Genomic DNA, 27,011 nt, shown 5'->3' on the forward strand with positions numbered 1-27,011 from the left:
ATAAGTATTGTCCTACTTCTTAGAAAAGTCTGAGGCATAGAAAGGTTAAATGATTTGCTCAAGGACATAACAAATGAATGGTGACTGGGAGATAGAAATTATATGACTTCTAGTCCACTGCCCCGGACTGGGCTCATTCTATTTAGATGTTATGTTCATACTTAATATTATAGATCCAAACGACCTGCACCCATCTCACTAGCGGTATGCAGATGATGAACATAAAAGGAAGGTTACAAGTCAAATGTTGTACCGTGGACAGAAAGACTATAAAATTGAAACATGATCCTCTCTGTTATTCTACTTTTATTTGAGGCCTATTCTTTCTTTTTATTCACTTGAAAATACTATTTATTTGCTTTGTGGAGAAGGCATATTCTAGTTTGAAATTATTTCTGTCAATTCCAAAATAAAGTTATCAACTATATAAAATAAAAAATCACCTTGGCAACTTCAAAAATAATGAAGTATGCTATTATAAGAGGTAAATTTTTACACTAGCAGCAAGGTATAATAAAACATTAAATCCATATTTATTGCATGAAACAATAAATTGGACCACATTTGTACCCACTCCTTTATAGCCACGTACTATATTAGGGGAGAAAGCTGTAATACAGAATGGAAATACACAAATAGAGAAATATTTCCTAGAGCCGTTTTAGTGACTGAGACTAAGGTAAGCTCCTTTTGTTAAAATCACATGTAGTATTTCATGGATTGAAACTGGAGTAGAGGCTTAGTGAAACCAGCACCGTGGGTGTTATCCGGTGCTCTGGAGTGGAGTCCCTCAGGGTTGCCTGGGGAAAGGGACAGACTGGAGCATCTGGTTGGATCCAGGGCAAGGCAGCTGGAAGCAGATGAGCTGTGGCAAGGCTGGCACGTCTGACAGCAGCAGGAAGGGCACTGATCCAAGCATCACAAACAGCTCTGAGGTCCAGCAGATGAACAAGGTGAGGAACGGGTTGCCCGCATTGAGTCCACGTGGCAGCACCAGCCCTGAGAGAGCCACAGGGCTAGCTGCCTGGTGACCGTTGTACGAGGAGGGACCACAGCGGAGGAGCACCTGGACTGAAGCCTGGGTCCTGGCAGTGGGAGCGAGGGAGCCCAGCCAGCAGGCTCAAGGGCTGGTGAGTGACCTGCGCGTACTCTTCAGGCCTCTCTCCGTGCTGGAAGGGGAAGGAGATCTTGAAAGGGAAAAGTAGCAAGCGGGGAAAAAAAGTCATGTCTCAGTTGTAACATAAAATACCCCAGGCTAGAAAAACCTGGGACTGTTTCAGTTCACGTGATGATTTTTTGAGGCAACACATACATGTTACTTCTTTTAATAAAAAGAATACCATGATGTCCTGTGACTTACTGAACACTTATTCTATGTCAAGTACTTCTCATCTCCTACAACTCATACAAAAACCTTGCCTAGGAAACGTTGTTATGCCCATTGTAGTGCTGATGAAAATGGGTTAAAAATACGTTATTTGAGTCTTCCGAGATCACCTGTGGAAGCATCAAGATTCCAGCGGGTCTCATGAACTTGAGACCTGACTCTACTGTCTCTGCCACTTAGGAACCCACGTCAGCTATTGACGAAGATGTACAAGCGTAGATAAACCTACCTGTATAATAGAAAGGTAAAAGGGTATATGTGCAAGGTAGACTCCGAAGGAAGCCATCCGTAGGGTAAAAAGCATGACTTGCAAATGGAGTTGGAATCTGCCGGAGATGGTGAGGTTTGTGTATGTGCTTAAACACAAGTGTGTGATGAAGGCCTCCATTAATCCAGTAGGGCAGCATGTCAGTGAAGAAGGGGAAGGACAGAATACTAACAGTGATCCAAAACCAGCCACTTTGGAAACTCTTCAATGTCATCATATAATTTGTTGTAATCTCTCAACTCTAGCGAGAACGGTGAAACAGTGGGAATATTAATCCATGGCGATAATTGGACAGGAAGCATAATCTGTCTATAGACTTGGTTCTTTAAAAATTGTGGATGCTTGGGGCTCCTGGTTGGCTCAGTCATTTAAGGGTCCTATTCTTGATTTCGGCTCAGGTCATGATCTCACAGTTCATAAGATCAAGACCTGCATTGGGCTCTATGCTGACAGTGTGTAAATTGCTTAGGATTCTCTCTCCCTCTCTCCAGTCTCTCCACTCTCTCTCCCTGCCAGTCTTTCAAAATAAATAAATAAACATTTTAAAAAATGTGGGTTCTTTATTAATTAATGATCATAGACAAAAAGCTCAGTGTTGCAAATATGAAATAAAAGACATAAGCAGCAAGATTTGTTACAGTTAGGATACTGGTAGTTTTATCAGACGAGGCCATCCTCAGACTGTAAGGCTGGATAGATGTATGGTGTAAAAAAATAATAATCTGCATCATTAAGTTAAGGTACATCTTTGCCCCTAGAGAAGGTCAGCCACCAATTTGTCCTCTGTGGAGACATAGGCTGCTCTCCTTACTTAAACCTTATGGACCAACGTCTTCTAGCTTCAAACTTCTCTTCTGCAGCTTCCTCCACTGGCAGCCTTCACGAAATTGAAGAGTTAAGGCCTTGCTCTGGATTAAACTTCAACTTAAGAGAATGTTGTGGCTGGTTTGATCTTCTATCCAGACTGAAACTTTCTTCATATCAGCAACAAAGCTGTTTTGCTTCCTTATCATTCACATGTTCACTGGAATAGCACTTTAATTTCTTCTAGAACTTTCCCTTTCTTTGGCTCTCTGTTTGGTGTAAGAGGCCCAGCTTTCAGCCTGTGTCAGCTTTTGACAGGCCTCCTCAATAATCTTAATAATTTCTAGCTTTTAAAATGAGAGATGTGTGGCTCTTCCTTTCATTTGAGCACTTAGAGGCTACTGCAGGGTTATTAATTGGCATAATTTTAATATTCTTGTGTCTCAGCAAATAGGGAGGCCCAAGGAGAGGGAGAGAGATGGAGGAATGGCCAGTCAGTAGAGGAATCAGAACACACATTTATCAGCTAAGTTTGCTGTCTTATATGTCCATGGTTTGTGGCACCCCAAATCAATTGCAATAGTGACATCAAAGATTACTGATCACAGATCATGGGGTGCCTGGATGGCTCAGTTGTTTGAACATCTGACTCTTGATTCGGGCTCAGGTCATGATTCCATGGTCGTGGGATCAATCTCCACATTGGGCTCCGCACTGAGCATGGAGCCTGCTTGGGATTCTCTCTCTCCCTCTGCCCTGCTTCCTCCTCAAATAATAAAAAAATTACTGATCATAGATCACCATAACAAGTATATAATAATGAAAAAGTTAGAAATACTGCAAGAATTACCTAAATGTGAACCAGAGACATGAAATGAGTAACTGCTGTTGGAAAAATAGCACCAGTAGACTTGCTCTATGTGGGTTGGCCACAAACCTTTCATTTGTAAAATGCAGTATGTATGAAGCACAGTAAAATGAGGTATGCCTGTACTTTATATATTTTACTCCACTCTCTTAGCTTGCATGGTTGCTGAGGAGAAGTTGCATGTAATTCTTACTCTTGTTCCCCTGTAGGTAAGACTTACCTCCATCTCCCTCCCACAGCTTCTTCCAAGATCTTTTCTCTAATTTCAAAATATATACCTGGGTGTAGTTTTTAGGTTGGTTATCCTTCGAGAGGTCCTCTGAGCTTCCTGGATCTATCTTTTGGTGTCTGACATTAGTTTCAGGTCATGCTCAGTCATTATTGTTTGGGCAATATTTCTTTGATTCATTTCTCTCTTTCTTCTCCTTCTAGCACTCCCTCTATGTATGTGTTACATTTTTTTTTTTTTTTTGTAGCTGCCTTACAGTCCTTAGATAGTTTGTTATGTGGTTTTATTTTGCCTTGGTTTTTTTTTTTTTGAGTCTTTGTTCATTCTGCCTTTTCAGTTGTGGAGGTATCTGTTGAGATCTCCTTAAGCACAGACTGTGTCCATTCTACTAGTAATCCCATGAAAGGCACTCTTTATGTTGTGTTTTCGATCTATAGCATTTCTTTTTGGCTCCTTCTGAGGATTTCCGTCTTTCTGCTTACATTACCCCTCTGTTCTTACGTGCTGTCTACTTTATCCATTAGAGCCCTTAGCATATTAATCAGACCATTTTAAATTACCGGCCTGATCATTCTAACATCCCTGCCTGGATTTGGTGCTTGTTCGGCCTCTTCAAATTGTCTCTTTGGCCTTTTGGTATGCTCTGATAATAGCCCAGCAGTTTAGGCTCTGCTTTACCGGTGTCTACCGAGAACAGGTCTTTTTAAGAAGAACTGGATGCTCTGGAATATTCCAGAATGGTTTCTCTAGCCCCACCTACCACTGCTGGAAGCACTAGGGCTTTTTCATTAGACATTTCATGTAGGAACATGGTCAGGCTCCTAGAGGTAAATCTCACAAAGTCATGGGGCCTCCTGACGGCTGGATCTCCATAGGGTTTTTAACTCTCAGACTTGTCCACACTGAGCTTCCAGCAACATGTCAGTTACACTTCCGATTTTCCTTCCCCAGCACTGGTTCGTGACACAGGAGGTGTCCACTTGTCAGTGTCTAGTTCAGTAAATTGTTATCTCTATATTTGCTGTAGGTCTTTTCAGTCACTGGGGAAGTGGTCTGCTTTGTGCCCTCACCTCTCTTACCTATCCTGGAAATGTCGATAGTTCAGTTTGCTCAGCTTTTTACTTCTCATGAGGATGTTGTGGCAGCTTTTAGTCTCCTTACATGCAGAACCGGAAACTGGAAGGACAGCTGTGTTTGTTTTTATTGCTGCTGTAGCAAATTGCCACAGACTTAATGGTCTAAACCACACATATTTATTATCTTTTAGTTTTGGAGGTCAGAAATCTCGGGTCTCACTGGGCAAAAATCAAGGTGTCTGCGGGGCGCCTGGCTGGCTCAGTCGGTTAAGCGTCCGACTTTGGCTCAGGTCATGATCTCACAGTTTATGGGTTCGAACCCCACATCGTGCTCTGTGCTCACAGCTAGCTCAGAGCCTGGAGCCTGCTTCTGATTCTGTGTCTCCCTCTCTCTCTGACCCTCCCTGCTCATGCTGTCTCTATCTCTCTCTCAAAAATAAATAAAATATTAAAATAAAATAAAATCAAGGTGTCTGCATAACTGTGTCCCTCTGGAGTCTCTAAGAATGTCCATTTTCTTACCTTTCCCAACTTTTAGAGGCCACCTGCATTCCTTGGCTTGTGGCCTCCCCCTTCTTCTATCTTCAAAGCCAGCAATGGCTTTTTAAGTCTTTCCTACATCACTTCACTGTAATACTAACTCTTCTGCTTCTTCCACTTTTAGTGACCCTTGTGATTTCATTGGGCCCATCCAAGTAATCCTGGATGATCTTCTATTTTTCAGATAGTTAGCAGCCTCAGTTCTGTTTGCAACTTTAATTCTTCCTTGCCTTATAATATATTCACAGGTTCTGAGGATTAGGACACGGGCATTTTTAGAGCACTATTATCCTGCCTACCATAGCAGTCACATAGTTTGTGGCTTTTTTTTTTTTTTTAGAGAGAGACAGAAAAAAAGTGTGAGCAGGGGAGAGGAGCAGAGAGAGGGGGGGAGAGAGACAGAGAGAGAGAATCCCAAGCAGACTCCATGTTTAGCATGGAACTTGACTTGGGGTTCGATCCCACAATCCTGGGATCATGACCTGAACCGAAATCAAGAGTTGGATACTCAACCAACTGAACTACCCAGGCACCCCTTTAGCCTGTGGCTTTTAAGATAACTGACGACTCTTAAACAGGTACTTGCAGTGATAGAGATCATGCTTTGTCTTCTGTTTGTCTTCTGTCTTCTATTAATATTGACATAAAAATGACCATTCTAATTTAGTTCTTTAGCTTTCTGATTGGACTCCTATTAATCTTAACTTAAAAATCTTAATACACATTGTGTTTTAATATATCCAGCATGGTACCTCCCTAATTTTATTAAGGTCACCAAAATAGCTCAAATTAATAAAGAAATCAATGGACTTAATTATATTCATTGTCTTGGCCATATTTGTCACATTGGTACAATTTGTCAGATGAGCAACTTTCATATACATATAAGTTTCACTATTATGTGTTTAGATCAAAGGCAAATAAAGGAAAGATTGCTAATATAAAACCGGGTTTTAAAAAAATTATAAAACATATATACGTTTTAAAATAGAATTTGTTATAAAAATTATAATCTTATAAATGTTTAAAATCATTCAAAAATGATAATTTAACTGGTATTCAAATAAAGTGGATAAACAGTAAACTTTATTTTTCATTTTTAATGTGAATTTTTGACAAAATGGAATTTATATTTATACCCAACAGGGTATAATTTTGGGGAAAATGACTAATCATTAGAAATTACATTCTGCCTATTTATATATGATTGAATATTTCAAGACATGCATCAGTTATTCTTAGAGACAAAATCAAGCACAAAAACCATACATTATAAACAATTAAATTTTTTTATTAGTTTTGCAATTTTCTATCCTGGATATGATTATTTTTTTCCTTCAATACCTGACCTATGTTCTCAAAAAGTGGTTGCCGCTGACTTAATTTTTTAATTTAATTCCATTTTAATTTTACTGAAATTACATTTTAATAATTTGCAATGATCACTATTTAACAAGTTGTAAGAATATATGGGAATGTCTGTCTTGGCAGCTACAGTTGACTAATCCCAACTGCTCACAACTTTTACAAATATATGTCATAAGTGGGTACACATGACCTTTTGCATCCCCTTCTTGTGTTAGTATCCAGGTATCCACATTATGTATGTATGTTTCAAGGCTGGAGTCTCAGGGGCTCAAAAAGCTTTAGGGAAAGCATCTTCAGAACCAAATAGGAGTGTACTTTATTTTAATTGTCTTCCATTTTAAAACCATACCCGGGATGGGATATTGTAGGACCTGAACGTTTATATAACATAACCTTTATTTCTGTCATGCTCCGTTATTTATATACTATATTCTGCCATCGCTGGCTAATTAACTCTTTGTCCTTGGTATCCAGGTGAGTATTACTACCAGTCACATTTTACTTTTAGGCACCTTGAAAAAATGAGTACATGAACTTGTGTGCGTATACATGTTCTGCATACAGATTCTGTCCAATGCTGCTAAAGGGAAACATGATGTAAAGCAGAGCTTCCCTGTGGAGATAAGAGATGTAAGGGAATGTTTTAACCAGTGTTTGAACCTAGTTTGTTGAATTTAATTGAATGAACCTGGGTTAGAAAAGCAACTATTGTAAGGTCTGTGAAGGATGCACAGATAGATCTGATGCAGGTCTGTCTCTCAGAGTTAAAAATCAAGAGAGGCAGGTGGATTTGTAAGTAACTAAAAGACAGTCAAAATGTTATAATAGAGATAAGGGGAGAAGAGATTGATTTCAGTTTTAATTTTGTTTTCGAGATAGTTTGTGAATTTGAGGGCATTTTTTAAAAATAAAACATTTTATTTTAAATAATTACAGACTTACAAGAAGTTGCCAAAATAGCCTGGAGAGTTCCAATGTACTCCCTGCCCAGCTTCTCTTAATGGCACCATGTTAGAGAACCAGTACATTCATCGAAACTAGAAAGTTGACATTGATACAACAGAATTAAGTAGACCACAGACTTTACTGAGTAGTCTTTTAATATGTAGAACTAGAAGAGGGAAGGGGAAACGAACTCTAGGTTGAGGAGATAGCATTTGGTTGAGTATAGGTCATGGGAGAATTTGGATTATTCAAGAAATCTGCTGAAAGGGACTTTAACAAGTAAGCCATTCACTTCCACTTTGTAAATGAACTAATGAGGTCCAGGAAACAACTCACTTGTTTCATTTTCTTTCCTTGGTTAGTGACTGAGTTTAGGTCTTTTTATACAGCACATGCCTGAGTGCTGGTCTCCAAGACCTTAGTCCAGGAATATTCTTCTGGAAACTGTATGTTTTCTTAGATGGAATAAGCACGTGGTTATTCTTTTGGAACCTCTATCAAGATTGCACTCTAGCTGCATTTTTTCCTCCGAGTCACCAGAGCCTAGTGCAATATCTGGCACACAAGTAGCTTCTCAGGAAATATCTGTTGAATAAATGAATCAATGAATTTCATTTTTAACCCCTACAACTGAAGGAGAGGCACATCAACCAAGGATAACAAGAAAATAAATCACACCCACAATTAGCTCACTGCAACAGAATTCATTACTAAAAGTCAATTTGCAGTTGGGCAAAATGACAGCTGTAAGAAGGAAGTTGGGCAGAGAAACACATTTTTTTTTTAATTATGATGAATTAAAAATGTACACAGGCAATTACCCCTATTTCAGCTACACTATGCAGTAAATCTGTAAATAAAAGGTGTGAATGTCCAACAAGGAAAGCAGCATATTCTCCTTTTCTGCATTTTGAACACATGCATCAGATGTCCCTTCATAGGGTTCATTATAGTTTTTAGCTTAATTCCAAGCTAAAAAACAGAATCATTATGGAAATGCTGCTTTTCTTATTGAACAGTCTGTAGGATAGTTTGTTGCCAAATTACGCAGCACACAGCACTTGTTAACTTAATTAGCAACCTAACGGCTGAACCTCACCCTGACAAAATACATGTTGCTTTGGATGGAAATTGCAGTGAAACTACAGCCACTTCAAAAGAAGCACAATCCTGTGGATATTTATTTTCCCTTTTGGGCTAGAGGAAAACCTGATTTCCTGGGAAAATCTTCCAATTCCTATCAAAGCCCAAACAGCATTACCAAGAGTCAGCACCTTATAGGCTGTGTAACATTCCTTTTTCAAAGGCTGTGTGCAAGAGAACTCCCAAAGGGCTAATGGATATACTTGTTGCCTCCATTAATAGCACAGAAAGCAAACTAATTAATTAGAGGACACACTAAATAAACTCCATTTATCACCAAATGGCCCAAGTGATAAACAAATTATTTAAGAGCTTATTGAAAGCAGAAATCAAGAAGGCAATTGTCAAGGACTCAACTTGATGTGTTTCAGGGCTGCAGTTTCAAGGCTGCTTGCTGGGGACAGGCATGGAAATTTTACGTGATACAGGGTTGCGTAGGTTGACTCATCAACAGATCTTACATTGTTGGGCTGTCTCTCCTTTAGAATCTGTTAGTGTCCTTCTGGCTCAGAGATAACCTGCTGCAGATAGTCATGTTTCTGATTCTTGGAAAACAGGCTCAGGTCTGATACACTGGCATAAAGTGGGCAAAGGCTTATTCCTGATGTTACTTTGGCATCTCAAAATACAGAATTTTCTGCCTCCAGGCTGCTGTGTATTCTGAGTGAAAATGGTTATTTTAAGTAAACTATAAGAAAGAGGGAGAGAGAGAGAGGACAGAGACCTAGAAGCAATGAAGACAGTCATAATTTTTATTATACACTGAGGATATCAATTTGGTGGGGCTTAGAGATTTACCTAACAAATGATTGTTAATTTCTATGCCTATTATATGTGTGTGAGCATATATATATGTGTATATATATATATATATATATATACATATATATATTTAAAATGATTTTCTCATCATCCATTTTTGGTATGCTTCTAGGTCTCTAGCATATAGAAGAAAAATAATAGTACATAAGGTAAAATGAATTTTCCTGATAGGTCACTTGTTCCCATTTTTCCATTATTTGTTTGTTTGTTTGTCTGAGCCTCTTTTCTCATGTACCCTGTTATGTCATTGCATTTTGTCAGGCTCTAGGAACCTTCATTGATTCTTCTCTCTCACACACACACAAATTGCTGACCAGCCTGCTATAAATTTTGTGCCACTAAATACTTTGGGAAAAGCCTTATTAATGGAGGGCAACACTATTTTAAATGATTCACCCAAACTCATTTCAAGATTTGTGTGTGAACCTTAGTTTACCTTTGAAAGTCTGCTGCTTGTTTTCTAAGTTATATTAGATGTTATCAAACTAGAGGAACATGGTCCTAATAATTTGAGAAATTGTTCTATGGTGTCTAATTACGGGGGTAAACATGGATTTGGGTATGTATTACAACTGGAAAAAAAGAGAAATGAGTCAGTCCCTGTGTGAGGAGGACACAGATCTCATGTTCTGTCTCTATTTCATGGCGCTTTGTATCCATCTTGACATAACAGTTGATACTTTACAGATCTTCTTTATCTGATGTGATGGCTCAATTAGAATGTGAATTTTTTTAAGTTTATTGAGATTGAGAGAGAGTGAGAGCGAGCAGAGAGAGGGAGAGAGAGAATCCCAAGAAAATCCCTGAGTGGAAATCAAGAGTCAAATGCTTAACTGACTGAGCCACCCTGGGCTCAGATCCAAAAGATTCACATTCTAAGAATGTGAATTCTAAGAATCTAAGAGGGAATATGTCCTTTTCATCTTATTAATTCAGCACTTCCCATGTACCTTGTACTCGAGAATCTGGCAATAGTTTTGTTAAAGGAATTAAAATTTCTCCTACTCCCTGTGCATTCTGAAAATGGCATTTGATAATATACCTTCTATAAGTCAATGTTCATTAATTCAGCCAGAGTTAAGCACATGGTTCTGGTGACAGCAATAGCTGTCCTTAACTACATAACAGGCCTTCTGTAGCCTACTGCTATAGCGTCAACCGGAAATGAAAATGGCCCATGTCATGGCCGCATCCAATTTAGCTTTTGCATTAAGAAATAATTCTAATTTATATCTGGTATGCTTTATGGGATCCTTAAAATTATTTATACTGATATTAGAAAGGTGACATTATGCAATGAAAATTATAATGGATTAAGGGTCAGTGGATTGGGGTCTGATAATTCTGACATAATTTTAGGTTTGTAGTTTTGGGAAAGATTCTTAACTTTTAACTTTCAGTGTCTTCCTAAGTCTGGAAAGAAAATTTTTGTATCTTTTTAGAGCATACTTTCCTACTCACTATTTGGATCTCCATTTTGATTATAGCCTTATTTAGCATGTGGTTTGTGGTGTAAACCCTAGAGAGAAGTAAAAGAGTATTATCAGCAGGATAGGAAAAGAAGACATATACAACACAAAATGCAGCGTACATACCCTCTTGTGTTTTCCAGATGGGTACTGGGTTATTGCTAAAGAAGGCCCTCACACATGTGTTCACAGCCCAGTTGTGTGGGAGTCACACGTAGCACTTGGATTAAGTTCTGGGACTAGGTTGTCAGCTTCCAAAAGGTTCGTTCGGTGATGGTGGTTTTGCTCATTAGGACCTATCTGAACAATCAGAATGAGTCTGTGTCGTGCTGTGTCCTGCCCCAAAAATGTCTCCTGAGCTGGTCAGTCTCAGAGAGCCAAGGCTGACGTGGTATCCGCATCACTTCTACTCACTCCGAAAGCATGGGTCTGAGCCCCAAGTACATTTTGAGCTAGCCATCTGAAATTTCACCCCTCAGCATCAGCATCTTCTTCTGATTAAGTATAAAGATGTTACATTTGCTTAGCAGCAACTGGTACTCTTACAAGGCAGAATTCTGTATTCTTTGCAAAGATAATTTCATATAAATGTTAGGGATTTACCATTTCAATCATTAAAAAAAAAATGTTTTAGGGGCACCTGGGTGGCTTGGTCAGTTCGGTGTCTGACTTTGGCTCAGGTCATGATCTCATGGTTCATGGGTTCGAGCCCCACGTCGGACTCTGTGCTGACAGCTAGCTCAGAGCCTGGAGCCTACTTCAGATTCTGTGTCTCCCTCTCTCTCTGACCCTCCCCCCCCACTCTCTCTCTCTCTCTCTCTCTCAGAAATAAATTAAAAAACATTAAAAAATTTAAAAACATGTTTTAAGTTTATTTTTGAGAGAGAGACAGGCTGAGCAGGGGTAGGGCAGAGAGAAGGGGAGAGAGAGAATCCCAAGCCGACTCTGCAGTGCAGAACCTGACATGGGACTCGAACTCACCAAACCGGTGACATCATGCCTTGAGCTGAAACCGAGAGTCGGACTCTTAAGGTCTCTTAACCGACTGAGCCACCCAGGCGCCCCTTGATCATTTTCTAGTATTTTTGTATTTGCCTTCTGGATGTCTGCTTTCATAGATTCGTGTTCTGTAGCTTTGACAAGCTGCTGTCCTTTTTTTTTAATCCATCCCAGTTATTAAGCTGTTGGTTTTTAGCTTCAGGCTCACCCTTCTGTGCTCTGCTTCGTCTTGCTGGACCTGGGGCTCTGCAAACCACAGTTCTGCCTGGCAGTCCGCTCCTTGCAAGACTGCAGATACAGGTGCTAGACACGCACTGCAAAGCTGGAGGAGAAAGGGGCGACTTGTTTTCTTCGTTTCATGCTTCTTTCTTTGATGTGTTTTCATTGAGACATAATTGACATACAGGGTCAAGGTGTATAATGTGTTGATCTGGTACGTGTGTGTGTAGCAGCGTGATCACCACCGTGTTAGCTAACACCCGGCGCTCCACATGAGCATCAGTCCCTTTCTGTGGTGGGAACAATTAAGACCAAGCCTCCCAGCAACTCGGAAGTTTACAACACAGTATTTTTTGTCTGTAACCACTGTGCTGTGCATTACATCACTAGGCTTTATTCGTCTCCTCGTTGCTGGTTTGTATCCTTAAACAATATCTCCCAACTCCCTTAGAATTACTTCTTCACCCCAAAAGAAGCAGTTCCTTTAGAAAAACAGCAGTTATCTCCATTTTGGAATTTTGGTAACAGTTGCAAAAACAGGATCAACAAACCAGTGTCCCCTCCCGATTTTCAGGTCTGATTTTCAGTTCCCTGAAGGTTCTCTCTGAGGTATCTTCCCAGGTGTGAGTGAGGTCACTGCTTCCTCTAGATGCTCCCTCCATCGTGTCTCAGTGGGGTTTTGTTATGCCTTTTCAGTTAATATAGTTAACAATTCTTCATAACAACCTAATTCTCATATTAAGTTCTCTCTTTAAAGAAGCTGTTATGATTTCTGTCTCCTGACTAGACAGTGACTGACAGAGACCTGTTAGTCATTTACCTGGCAAATCCATCCTGGGTGTCTCCTGGAAGCCGGTCCTAAAGAACACTCCAAACCATTTCCTGGCCTGTTTTTCTGACCTCACAACAAAGAGGTCTAAGCAATTGCTTTAATGGGTTTTGGTAAAAACCTCATGAATACATGTAATGAGTTTCAGTCCTTCAACGAAAGGTCACATTACCCTTACTGTCAAGGCTCCGAAGCCCCATCTCTAAAGGAAAACACTCAATGCTGACAGCATGTCCACATATAGTGTGTGTATCATCTTATACAACCTCATTAAATCATAAGACTTGAAGGAAAATTGAGAAATATTTTAGTTAATTTGCTTGCTTCAGACAGGATTAAATCTCGATACTTGCGTAATTTAGTTTTTTCCATCAAAGTTAGAGCTGCACATTTATAAAATGAGTAGATGAAAGAATTTTACAATCTAGACATTAAAAATTAGAATGACTTGATAAGAAATTTCTAATGTAGGTGGATGAATTTTACCCCAACATCTACATATTTTTCCTAAGTTACTTTACATTGGTACTATTTATTTGAGTTAATGCACGTATTCTTTTGTTTGTATCAAATATTCAAATATTTTAAAGATATGAAAGAAAATACTATAAAATTAATCCTAAAATAGCCAAATGGCTACTTAAAATAAACTGTATAAATTTTGCTTGGTGTCTTATAATGTACATAAGTTCTGTTTTTATAAATATTATTGTTATTTGTGGTCGAGTCAATGTAAGGACACTAGGACTTAGATATAGAGAATGCATTTTCCTATAACAGATTACATCTTGCTCACACATTCATATGGTTGTCAGAAACCGTTTAATCTTTTTAATTAAAACATCTCGGTCTCTTCTCCTTTAATTGTCTTTTGTAGGCCATATATCAGGAGGTAACTCACTTCTTAAGGAATCTTGCTTGCCCCTCCTCCTTCCCAGGATGCTGCCTGGGTGCAGGGAATCTAATACAGCCAGGGGTAGGGACAGGTGGCTGTGTTTCTGGTCTTTACAGAGTAAATAGTTTGGAGTGTTCTGTTAGGATGCTGTTCCTTCTGGTTTCTCACCATTAGCCTCCATTCTCACTGTAGCCACTGTGATATCATCTGGCTTGTTTGCTCAGTGCCTTTCCTGACCTGTATTTGCCAGAGTGAACTTTCCTGAACTTGGGTATATGGCAAATGATAGAAGTTATAAGTCTTAATCTTAAAGAGGATAGGGTTTCATGATGAGACTTCCCTCTCTTTACCTTTTCCATACTACCAATCTGTGAGGCCATGTTCATCCCTTCCTGTCTCAATTCTGCAATTACCCACACCTAAGGTCTAATTTAAAAAATTTGGTATGGGATTTCTAGCTGTGCCATAATGCCTAGAATATTTTGACTTAATATAGGGGCTCTTCATAGGATACACAGAACTTTACCAAAAAAGATTGGATTACACTCTACTGCAAGTGTCTGATGTGCTCTGATAATATTATTACCTCTTTTTATAAGGTTTCCAAACAAATGTTTTGATCTGACTCAGGCCTTTTCTACTTTGCTGTCTTTCACAAACTCCACACTCTGCTTAGCTTCTGGAAATTCAGTATCAGTGAAATTTAATTTATTTTGCTTACACACCCCTAAAATATTGTTGCAAATCTATTTCCTGCTCACACATTTTTAGTTTCGTTTCATCATAAAGTTAAATAGTTGCAAAGAATGTAAGTTTAGTGTGTTATAAATATTGACATTTTAAAATAGAAGTGCTGAATTGCTTTTAAAATATATATACAATGATTGGATACTCACTACCATCCATATTAAAAACATTGAGCTGATGTTTCTTTAAAAGTTACACATTTCACAGCTCATGAGATTGAGCCTTGCGTCAGGTTCCGTGCTGACAGCTCAGAGCCTGGAGCCTGCTTTGGATTCTGTGTCTCCCTCTCTCTGCCCCTCACCCGTTCACACTCGGTCTCCCAAAAATAAACATTAAAAAATTAAAATAAAAAAAATAAAAGTCACAAATTTATGTTAGTCCTTTACCTCTATAGTTCATGTTTCCATTTCATTTCCCCTTTGGAATTCTTTCTTAATATATTTTAATATTTGAAAGTCTTAATTGTCACCCTCTGGTAGAATGCAAAAATGGTCCTAATGCATCACCCATTTTTTGCCATGTTACTTTGTACTGTTTCCCATTTTGACTCTGGGATTGATTGCATGACTTGCTTTGGCCAATGTCATGCTGCAAAATGTGATTTAGAGGCTTGTGAAGCTCTTGAGAGATGGGACTTGCCTTCTCTTAGGTTTCTGCCAGAGTTTGTCCACTGCAGAGTGAAAGACACCTGAAACAGATCTGAGTGTCCCCTACATTAGCCAACAGTCAGACAACACAAATGTGTGAGCAAGACCAGCTAAAATAAGCAGAGTCACCAAGCCAACCACCAGCTGCTCCAGATGAACGGACAAATACATGCTTACTGTTGTGTAATATTTAGGTTTTGTCTTGCTTTTTATGCAGCATTAGTGTTGCAAAATCTGATTCAGCCTACCATACTTTTCTATGAAATTAAAAAAAAAAAAACTGGTAGGGTTTTTTAGTGTCTGTGACCATAAGTTTTAAATTTAAAACAATATGTTTCTTCATGTTTATCAATTCCATTATTATTAGTACCTTGTGAATTTAAAGAACCTAAATACAACATTTAATGCATATTTATTAAATCAAAAGGTAAAATATCATTTAAAATCCATTCCATAATGAGAGAAATGAGGATTTTTCCAATTATTTCAAGAATTTATGGATGAATATCGAATGAAACAAGACTAATAATCCATTCTACTAATAAATGTATGTGTTCAGAAATCTTGCCCACGTACATATGTTTATGGGGATGACAGTGGTTTCATGATAGCAATGCCCTTCAACTGTTTTTTTTTTCTGTCTTCCCTGATTATACGCAGATTTTAGAAAGGATCTCTAATCAAGAATATTTTTAATGATTTAACAGTTGACAGCTGTATAGATTCTACCTAAATTTTTGAAAATAAAGACTCAATAATCATCTGATTTAAAAAAATCATCTTTTAAACTCAGTTATTAAAGGCACTTATTTTCTCAACAGGAATTACCATTCAAATTATCTTTTTGTTTTGTGTCACATACGTTCTTTTTTTTTTTTTTTACAAATAGTTTATTGTCAAGTTGATTTCCATATAACACCCAGTGTTCATCCCCACAAGTGCCCTCCTCCATGACCATCTGCCCCCTCCCCACCCCCCACATCCATCAGTCCTCAGTTTGTTCTCAGCATTCAAGAGTCTCTCATGGTTTGCCTCTCTCCGTTTCCCCCACCATTTCCCCCCTTCTTCTCCCCCATGGTCCTCCGTTAAGTTCCTCCTAATCTTCCTATACGTGCAAACATATGGTATTTGTCCTTCTCTGCCTGACTTATTTCGCTTAGTGTCACATACATTCTTACAACTGGGACAGTGTGCCAAAGGATATGTTCTTGTTTTGTAAAATGGGAAACTATTGTAAAAAGAGAAGGGGTGAGTTCTTTTATTTTTATTTTTTTTTAAAGAAGGGGTGAGTTCTGACACCAGTAAAATTTTGGACAGAGTGAATACATTTGGAAGTCAAACATCTGGACACCTTACTTCAATGAAACCTTCAAAAACTATTACCCTTGGAAGTACGCATACACATCAGGGGCGAGTGTACCCTGATGTTCAGTTCACTCTGCTCCTACACAAAACCAGGGAGGTAAGGCTGCTTCTGGTCTCACCTACCCGAACCTTAATCAGCCATTTCTCCTCTTTCCTTTTGGTAGCGTGTGTCTATAATGCTTCAAATGTAGAACTCCTCTGAAAGGCTTACATTCTTCCTAGACTAGGTATGGGGAGATCCATCCAAACTTATGTAGATGGTTTTCGTTCCATCCCAACTGGGATTTCTAGCCTTATTGTTAATCATGACTCTCTGTCTCAAATCTTGTCCCTCTTCTCCACTCCATTTTGATTCCCCGCACTCCACTCACAGTCCTAGAGAAACTTTTTTCTTCCCATGAGTTAGCATTTCTTAAATAACAGAAATAAGATCTTGTTCCCCCTACCCCTCATGTCAGCATTGATTCTTTGGGCAGTCCTCTGAGCTTTGTTCCTAATACGGAAATCAATTCTCTTTGAAAAGACAGGGCATAAAAAATCATTGTGGTCTAAAAGCCTGGTGAAGGCTAGACTAACTTCACTGCTTTGGCTGCATGCATTTTCCTTTTTGGCGGGTAGCAAACTGCGTGGATCTGTTTTATGGGGAGTAATTGAAGGAAGTAAACAAAACCCCACATAAAGCCAAAGAGCAAAACAAATACTATACAAGAAGGGGGAAAGTTATGTGATATTTCAAAACATTCTCCACCTTTACTGTAACCTTTAACTATACTTAAGTGTTTACATTGTTTTTACCTATGGTATTCTGAAGTATACATTTTGTATTCAGAAACATGTTTTGCTTAATTACGTACTCATAACCATGCCTCATGTCACTGGGACGCCGCGATGAGGCGGCCTGAGGAATTTTCAGCACATCTTCAATACTCACTAGAGTGTTGCAGAAGACAGAGAGAAGGATGCAAAAGACACCACTTCAGTGACTTTTCATCACCCGTGAAATAAAGCCTAAATTCCTTAATGTGGTATCTCCAGCCCCTTAATATATAGTGTGTAGCTCTTATGTACAAACTAAATCTGACCTAACCAATATATTCAGCTTCTCACATTATCCTCTTTAAAACCGTCTACTCTAGCTAGGCTGATCTGCTCGGAATCTCTGAAGTGGGATGCACACCCATCTAGGTATCAAAATACTTGCCTCCATCCTTTTCTATATTTCTTTCAAAGCACACATCTTAAGTTTCTCACCCTGAAAGTTTGGCCTATCATCCATCCAAGTTTATCTCTCCCCTCTGAACTCATCGTTTTCATTGCCTTCATGATTTCTTATAAAATGAACACATCCTCCCTGGTATTATTATTATTATTATTCATATATTTATTTTGTAAAGTCTCTCAACTGAAGGAGTGAGTTGCTTGAGAGATAAGGAGCCGTTTTGTGCTTTTAATCCATATTCTTAAACACTGAGTTTTACACATGGTGGGTATCTTCGTGGGTACCAAACCAAAGGTCCAAAACACCTTTCACAATTTTTGCCACACTGTCAGTATATGACATTGCCTTCAATTTCTCAGAGACAACTGAGATAATCATAGAGGGACTTAATAACATTTCAGCCCTCTTATCTACACATTTGCCTGTAGCTGCTCCATTGGTGCCTCCCTACTTCTAGCCTGATGCTTAGGCTTTACCCAGGACCAGTTAAACCAGAATCTCCAATTAAATCAAGATCAGTTAGATCAGAATTATGATACGGCTTTGAAATTGGAATTTTTAAAAAAGCCTCTCATGAGTGATAACCAGTGTTGTCAATTTCTGGAATAGATTCTAGTCTCATCTTTCAAACTATTCTCTTTTCTGGTACCTTCATCCTATGTCCTTATTAATTATTTCCATCAACTTAATACAATGCTAAACATTTTTCCCTAAGCAAAGCAAACCAAACTAAAACTAATATTCTTGATTTTTATTCCATTCTTTCTGTTATAGTTTAAGTACTTCCTTTCCATTTATAGGTTACTTTGGAAAATATATTCAGATAAATTATAAGAGTTAAGGTCTAGTCGGGAGATAGAAACCACACAATAGGCTAAACAAGAAGTTTAATATAAAAAAGTACTGACTGATAAAAGAGGAAGGTGTAAAATAAGGTGTACTCTAAATGGCACCCTAGGACTGTGGGAGAATACCCAAGAAAGGACAATTTGGAAGGGGTTCAGATCTAATTGGAGGAGGTGTAGTTCAGCCATTAGATAGCAGAGAAATTTGCTGGGTTTAGTCAAGCTAGAGTTAATCTGGAGTTTCTGGGATAGGAGTAAGTCACTGTGGTAGGCAGAATAATGAGCCCCCAAAATGCCCAAATCTTAATTCTGGAAACCTGGGAATATCTTATCATATACTGTAAAATGAACTTTGAAGATGCCATTTAATTAAGGACCTTGAGATGGAGAGATTATCCTGGATTATCTTGGTGAGACCGATATAATCACTTGGGTCCTTTCTTTTGAGAGAGAGAGAAAGAGAGAGATCGTGAGCAGGAGAGGGGCAGAGGGAGACAGAGAATCTTAAGCAGGCTCCATGCCCATTGCAGAGCCCCTTTGATCTCACAAGCGCGAGATCATGACCTGAACCAAAGAGTCAGACACTTCGCCAACTGAGCCACCCAGGGGCCCCTCACTTGGGTCCTTAAAAGTGAAGAACATTTCTCACCTGTTGTCAGAGACGTGGCTACAGATGAATGGTTAGAAAGGCAATGTTGCTGACTTCAAAGATAGAGAAAGGGACCATGAGACAGTTTCTAGAAGCTGGCAAGGCAAAAAAACAGATTCTCACCAAGAGCCTTCAGAAGGAACCAGGCCTTTTGATACGTTGGTTTTACTCCAGTGAGCCATGTTGGACTTCTGCAGAACTGAAGACAATGAATTTGTGGCTTAAGCCACTAAATTTGTGGTGATTAATTAATATTTGAAATAGAAAACTAGCACACTCACTCTTCAGAGTGCAGGAAGGGAGCAGGTGACTAGCCTTGGTGCCATAGGTGTATATAACTCATCATGGGAGTTCTGGAGCCGCGGTGGCAGGAGACCCACACAGTGCATAGGGCTCAGGTTTCTGAGTAGGGAGGTCGCAGAAAGGTTATTAGGCTGAGGCTACAAGGTCTTACAGGGACGCCAGCTGGGGCAGACTTCACTAGCTATCTTCACACCTACTAAGCCTACCTGTGGATCCTAAAAAAGAGGAAATGATAGGAGAGCCCCTTCCTTTTTCAGTGTCGCCCTCCTCCCCCTCCCCCTCAGTGTCTACACTGAGAATGCTTAGCCTCATGCTCACTTGAAAGGAGACATATTTAAAGGAATTCTGTTGTTTACCACAGAGCAGATACTGAAAAGGTATATTTGGAGCAAAGGTAATAGATTGGTAACTGACATAAATTTTCAAGGCATGGCTGTCCTTTCATCGCATCCCATGGCAGCTCGAAATCTATGTTCGTCTCTCCACGGAAATTACCCTTGTCAAGGGAATCAGCTATAAGCTGCGTTTAGTCCTTATTTGTGTAATAGTCCACAATGTTGGCTCCTATATTCTCTGTAAAACTGTCTCTTCTCTTGATTTCCTGACATTATTCCTCATTCCTCTACTACATCTCTGAATCTCTATTCATATTCTCCTTCCAGAATGTTTTTTTGGTTTTTGTTGTTTCTTTCTGTGCCATTATTATTTCTTCAGCTCACCACTTACTGTCTCTTCTTAAATGAGCATATCCACATCTACACGTGGAAATTAAGTTAGTGGTAGATGATGATGATTCCCAAATCTGTACACTCAGCCTGGATTTCTCCTCAGCTCTAGTTCTCTGTCACCAAGTCCTTCCTGGATATCTGTCAATAGGGACCCCAAGTCATCATGGCCAAACCAAATGCATTATCTTCCCTAATTCCTCCTCACAGAGTGGAATTTTGGTGGCTAATCCTAGCTATGGCAAGCTTTAAACAGAACCCGGGGAAGTCATCTTCACTCATTCTCATGTGGGCTCTATAATCAATTCTTAACAAATATCATAGAGTTGCATATACTTCCTGAATGTCTCTCAAGTCCAGCCACTTCTACCAACCTCCTGCCTAAGTGTAAGCAGGGTTTTCCTCCTGTCTGGAACGTCATGATGGATTCCGGATTATCTCTGGCTCTCTAAGAAACCAGTCTTTCTGGCTTCCTACCTACCCATGCTCTAAAACAAATAGTGTACATTTTTGATTAAATGAAGAACATCCCGTCTCTGTTCATCACCACCCCTCGAGTATAGACTTCTGAACAAGTAAAAGGATTTTATTAAGGGAAGAGTCTGCGTTAGGCTTGCAGAACAGATCAAACTCAGATACGAGGAGACATTGGGAAGAAATAGGAAGGTTAGGATTACAATGAATACTTGTGGGGATATGAAACTTTTTTTCCAGCTAGATTTATATATTTATATAAAGATGCATGCTATAATATTTTTAAAAATCCATGCAGGAGTCTCTTGAGTCTGGTTGAAGATTTTGAAGTGACTGTGTAATTAAAAGGTATTGATTGAGCAAGGTTGTCAATTTTAAAACCTTTCTTAAATCTACAAATTTAACTGCATCTTTATGTATTCTTTCTTTCCTGCTGTTGCAATTGATGCCATGTCCGTCCTATCAAAAGGCAAACACTTTCGTGTGTTCTCAGGAGCTGAACTGGTCCTGCCTTCTGAGATATTTTCTTTGTGTGCTATCTCTTCCCCACACTAAATCTTTAGCCCTGCTCTGTACTCTTAACTTTCTCTCATCATTTAAATATGTTCTTATATCTCTGACACCCCACTTACACTTGCTTGGACAGCTCCTTCTGTGATATCTCCTGAAAACAGTTGTGCCCATACACATTCTTAATTTTCTCACAAGTATTTCACTTTCCAAACACTCCAATCTCATTTCTGCCTCCAAGGCTTCGCCAAAACTATTCCTGCAGATTTAACCAGAGAAGTCTATATTATCAAATCCTGTGGCTATTTCTCAAAATGTTTTGATGTCTCAGTCCATTTTCCACCTTACTCCCTGGCTTTCTACCTACCTTTTTGGCTACTCCTTCACAGGCTCCTTTGGTAAACATCATCTTCTCTAGCAGAAATGTTGGCAATCTTTGGGGTTCATTTCTGGGTCAGCTTCTCTCCTCACATTATATCTCCATCTTAAATGCTTCATCTGTGTCATTGTCTTCAAAAACCATGTGCTAATGACTGCCAAGTTTATCTCAGGATTACAGGCATCCAGGTATGAGCCCCAGCTACAGGCAGTCAGGTCTAAAGCAAAAGAACAGATGGAGAAGCATTATGAAAGATGAGTCAGCCTGATTTCATTTGTCATTACTTCCAACCAAGGCTGAATTTTGGAGAAACTAGCTAAACTTTAGTCCAACACTTTAAAAATCTCCAAGAAATGAATATTCATTTAGGTAAATGAAGAGTTCCTCTCTCCCCCATTGCATCATAAGCCCTTTGTAAAATACCTTAATTCATCTTCTAAATGTGCCTATTGATTGTTTTAAACCAGACCTTGAGTATCTTAGAATATTTGTGGGCAAATCACAGCAACTTTAAATGTGCCGCAGCTGCCCTCATGAGCCATTCTTTCCTGGGTAAATATTCGCCTTCAGTCCTCCCTCTTGGCAAGACTCACGGCTGTCTCCTAGATTAGCTGCGCGTTGATATTATTAGTAAAGCATGAATGATGGGGCTGCCTTTGAAAATGCTGGGTTTTTAACTTATGCCATAATTCGTACAATTTTCCTGCCTGCTGTCATCAAATAATGTGCCTGTTGGCTAGGTCAGTACAACTGACATCCAGTTCAGGATGGATGTACTGGATCTTTTCGAACGACTTTTGCATTTCAGTAAGACTTAAATATTACTGAGCATTTTGGTATCCAATTTAAGCAAAATTTGACTGACAATGAAATGTTTTCATTATCTTACTGTAATAATGGGATTATATTTTTATATTCATTAAAATGATATGAAGTAGTAGCCAGATTTCAGTCAAAATAACAAGCACTTCCTTAACCCTGTGGTCTTTCAATTAAGTTCTGCTTTTCTTCACTTTACAAAATCGTTTGTGTCTGAGGGAGGTTACATCAGTAGGAGGGTTGGGTGTGACAATCATTCTAATGTCACAAATATTCTCTCTCTGTAGTGATTTCTGCATTGTCTTTTTTAATACCAAAATTTGTTAAGTACAGATAGTTCAGCAGAATTTTCTCTGAAATTTGACATTATCAGATTTTCACATAACTTCTTGATTCATTCATAGATAATGATGCAAATCCATTAGCTTCTCTTTGTGCTTCATTTTTTTTTTTTTTACTATTTCACACAATTTTTCATAGAAACAGTGTTTGATCGGGGCGCCTGGGTGGCTTAGTTGGTTAAGCGTCCGACTTTTGCTTAGGTCATGATCTCACGGTTCATGGGTTCGAGCCCCGCATCGGGCTCTGTGCTGACTGCCAGCTCAGAGCCTGGAGCCTGTTTCAGTCTGTGACTCCCTCTCTCTCTGACCCTCCCCTGCTCACACTGTCTCTCTCTCTCTCTCTCTCTCTCTCTCTCTCCTAGAAATAAATAAATAAATAAAAAGGAAACAGTGTTTGATCTAAGAACATCTGCAGCAGTTGGAACCATCTTTCCAGTACTTAACTTATTAGTGTCTGCTATTGTATCAGCTGTTCTCTCACAGATTTGGTCACAGTTCTTAGTATTCATTCACACACATCAGTTTTGTCTATGCATTAGAAGCCTTGACTGGAATGAATAATGAACTGGCTATTTCAGCATTACACTTAAAGCTTTCTCATTTGAGCATCAAATCCTGCCAATTACTTGTTCTGCTATTACTTTAAAATTAAAACGATAAAGGCACTTTTCCCCAGTAAGCACACCAGCAGCTGTCAGCAGTAACTCAATTCATTGAGTGCCTTCTGCCTATAGACCCTTAAATTCATAATCTCATTTAATGCTTATGCTAAATGTATATGTTAACACTATGAAATTGAGACTCAAAGAGGCTGAATCACTTTCTAAAAGTTACAAACAAATCTAAGTTGCAAAAGAGGCTCAATATCATGATTGAGTCCTAAAGCCATGACCTTTCCACTGCTCGCATTCCAGACCTTCCCATTGCCCCTTCTGGATCAGTTGTAGTAACGTCAGGATAACAGAGCAATTTTTATACCTTACCTTATTTGACTCCTTGTGTGTGTCCTAGATTTTATTTCCAGTTTTCTGTAATTTTGTCCTTCCTTAGAGATGTATGTCTCCTTTTAATGAAACATATGATTTCATATTAAGAAATTAAGATGTCTAATTGTAAGGGACAAAAAGTATCCCAAATATAAAATATGTTTTGATTCACGTAAAAGATTGAATTATTTTGTTCACAAGAAAATCATTCTCCTGTAATTTCTGATTCTCAACCCACTTGAAGGGGTTTTCACTTGAAACGCTTGAGAAAATTTGACCAAAATAAACAAGGGCAATCATAGATTATAGCCAGTTCAATAAAATAAGAATTGTGAGTCTATACTGACAACAGATTAGCAATTAACTAAGTAACTAAATAAATGTATATGGAGAAAAGAAACTGTTTCCTTGTAAATAAAATGCCAACTAATAAATGTGAACAGAACGATGGATTTAGAAAAGCACTATCATGGTCGTCAATAGATGCTGCGTTTAAGGGAAAGGTTTTATAATATCTACCTGAACTTATAGTGTTGTCCAAAATATTTCTTATTAATTACACAAAGAAAAAATACTAACCATAGAGTGAAGAAACCAGATTAACCAAGCGATCAAAACTAACAGCACCAGGAAGGGGCAAACAGATACCATGTGCCTCCAGCCATGATACATTGAAAAGAACATACTGTCAATAAAAAGTTTCCAAACAATTCATCACATAAGTATAATTGTATCATAGGGGAACCAAATGAAGCCAAGGTAAGTGATATTCTAGCACAACTATCTGCAGACCCTTTTGATAATGGGCTAATAGAGAATATTTTAGGTTTGAAGCGTTTTATGGAGTTTTTAAAGTTTTTAAAAAATATATGACTCTTATCACATTTTTTTGTGTGTGTTTTGTTTTTAAACCCTTTAAAAATACAGAAACCGTACTAGTTCTAGGGCTGAAGAGAAACAGGCCAAGGTCTGAATTTGACTTGTAGGATGTAGTTTGTCAATCCCTGTTCTAGAGACCAACTCCTATATTCTTCAGAAATAATGACTTGAAAGACTAAGACAGGCTGAGGAGCTGCTTCAGGTCATTGGAAACCAAAAAGACATGACAACTAAATGTAATACATAGGTTCTGGGCTAGATTTTCACTGCAAAAAAAAAATGCTCTAAAGGATTACTGAGGCAGTCAATGGAACTAGAATATGAATTACAGATTATACAAAGTATAATATCAATGTTAAATTTCCTATTTTTAAAAAGTGCACTGCAGATATGCAGGATAATATTATTGCTTAGTTGATATACACAAAGTTTTATGGGGTGGATGGACAAGATATGTACAGCATACTCTCATGTCGTGTGTATTTATACACACATATGCACACATGTATATACATATATACATACACATACACAGAAAATGAAAGCAAATGTGAGTGTGGCAGAAATATTAAAACAGGGAAACCATGTATAGAATATTGCCATCAGTGGATTCTAAAATGACACCCGAGATTTCTACCCTCTGTTGCCCATACCCTATATAACCCCTCTCACTGAGTGTGAGTGGCACTCTGAGGAGGCCACTCCCTGATTAGACTCTACTATCTCGCAAAGGTGAAGAGATGTTGCAGATGTAATTAAGATCTCAACTCAGTTGCCTTCAGTTAATCAAAAGGGGATCATCCTGAGTGGGTCTGATCTCAACAGGAGAGCCCTGTAAAGGAGAGTCTAGATGTCAGAGACACTCTTCCACTGGCTTTGAGGAAATCGAGTGGCTGAGTTATGAGAAGGTCTATGAGAAGGCTGCCTGGCAAGGAATGGCAGGTGACCTCTTGGAGCCAAGAGTAACTTTTAGCTGACAGCCATCAAGAAAATGGGAGCTCTTTTAGCTACAAAATACCAGATTCTGCCAATGACCATGTCAGGGTGGAAGATGATCCTCAACTCCAGAAAGGAACAGTACCTGACTAACATCTTGATAGACTCCGAGCAGAAACATAGCTAAGCCATATGCCTGGACTCCTGACTCACGTACATTGTGAGATAACACATACATGCTATTTTAAGCTAAGTCTGTACTAATTTGTTACCCACATAGAAAACTAAAACAGGTAAACAGAGGTTTTTTGTATTATCCTCATGTGATTTCTATACATTTGAAACTATTTCTATAGAAAAATATTTTTAAAACATCTCTGGACATGATCTGCTTAGAAGGTCATAGTCTAGCTAATCAGCATAATCATTATCTCAAACTTTCCATTTCAGTAGCTCAAATAAGAATGGAGAATAAGGAGCACCTGGAAAGCTCAGCAACTAATGGCTTGGTTAAGCATTTGACTCTTGATTTCAGCTCAGGTCATGATCTCATGTTTTATGAGATGGAGCCCCACATCAGGCTCTGCACTGACAGTACAGAGCCTGCTTGGGATTCTCTCTCCCTCTCTCTCTTCCCCTCCCTCCTTCTCTCTCTCTCTCTCTCTCTCTCTCTCAAAATAAATAAACAGAAGGATGGGGAATAATAATAGTAACATGGCCATTAAATGTCTTTGAAATCTTATATTGTGTTTTGCTATTAGTGTAAATATTACACTAAAGTATAATGGATCTGTTTACATTAGTGTGATAATTAAAGCTTGTAGTTTCTGGCCATTATGAAGAAATCAGCATCAGATTTTCTTCCTGCTGAAAACAACTAGAAAACTGGACAGTATAAGAAATAGCAACTTTTAAACACTAGAAAGCAAGAAGTGAATAATTGTAATCCCTAAGTGAGCAGAAAAAAAATGAAATGAACCATCCAATAATCTCATCTTTCTATCTTTTAGCATTTACTAAATGACATCAGCAGAGCCCAGAGGTTTTGATGAATCGTAGAGACTGAGACAGAAGTTGAGAGTGGCTGACATGGCCAGAAAAATGAGCAGAATGTCAGAGAGGAGGAAGCTATGCAGAAATGCTCCCTGAAACCTCATAGGTTACCTTGAGTTTATTTTGCTGAATTCTAGGCTTGTTCATTTAGAAGGGGGAAAACCCAAGCTGAACAATTCTGGAAGGCCCCAAAAACCTGGGAAATGATGGGGTTCTGGTAAAGCAAAACTGACAGAACATGTCAAGTAACCAATTCATTTAGTAGAAACCCCC

The 27,011-nt window shown here is 38.7% G+C and overlaps 1 pseudogene; it reads right to left on the minus strand.

Moving 5' to 3' along the window:
• Positions 1 to 1,576: 1,576 nt before the first annotated feature.
• The window catches only part of LOC120230790, a 55,326-nt pseudogene continuing 29,891 nt past the window's right edge, over positions 1,577 to 27,011 (minus strand).

This window comes from Hyaena hyaena, unplaced genomic scaffold (assembly GCF_003009895.1).
Source record: "Hyaena hyaena isolate Hyena2069 unplaced genomic scaffold, ASM300989v1 scaffold_47, whole genome shotgun sequence".
Taxonomy (NCBI): Eukaryota; Metazoa; Chordata; class Mammalia; order Carnivora; family Hyaenidae; genus Hyaena; species Hyaena hyaena.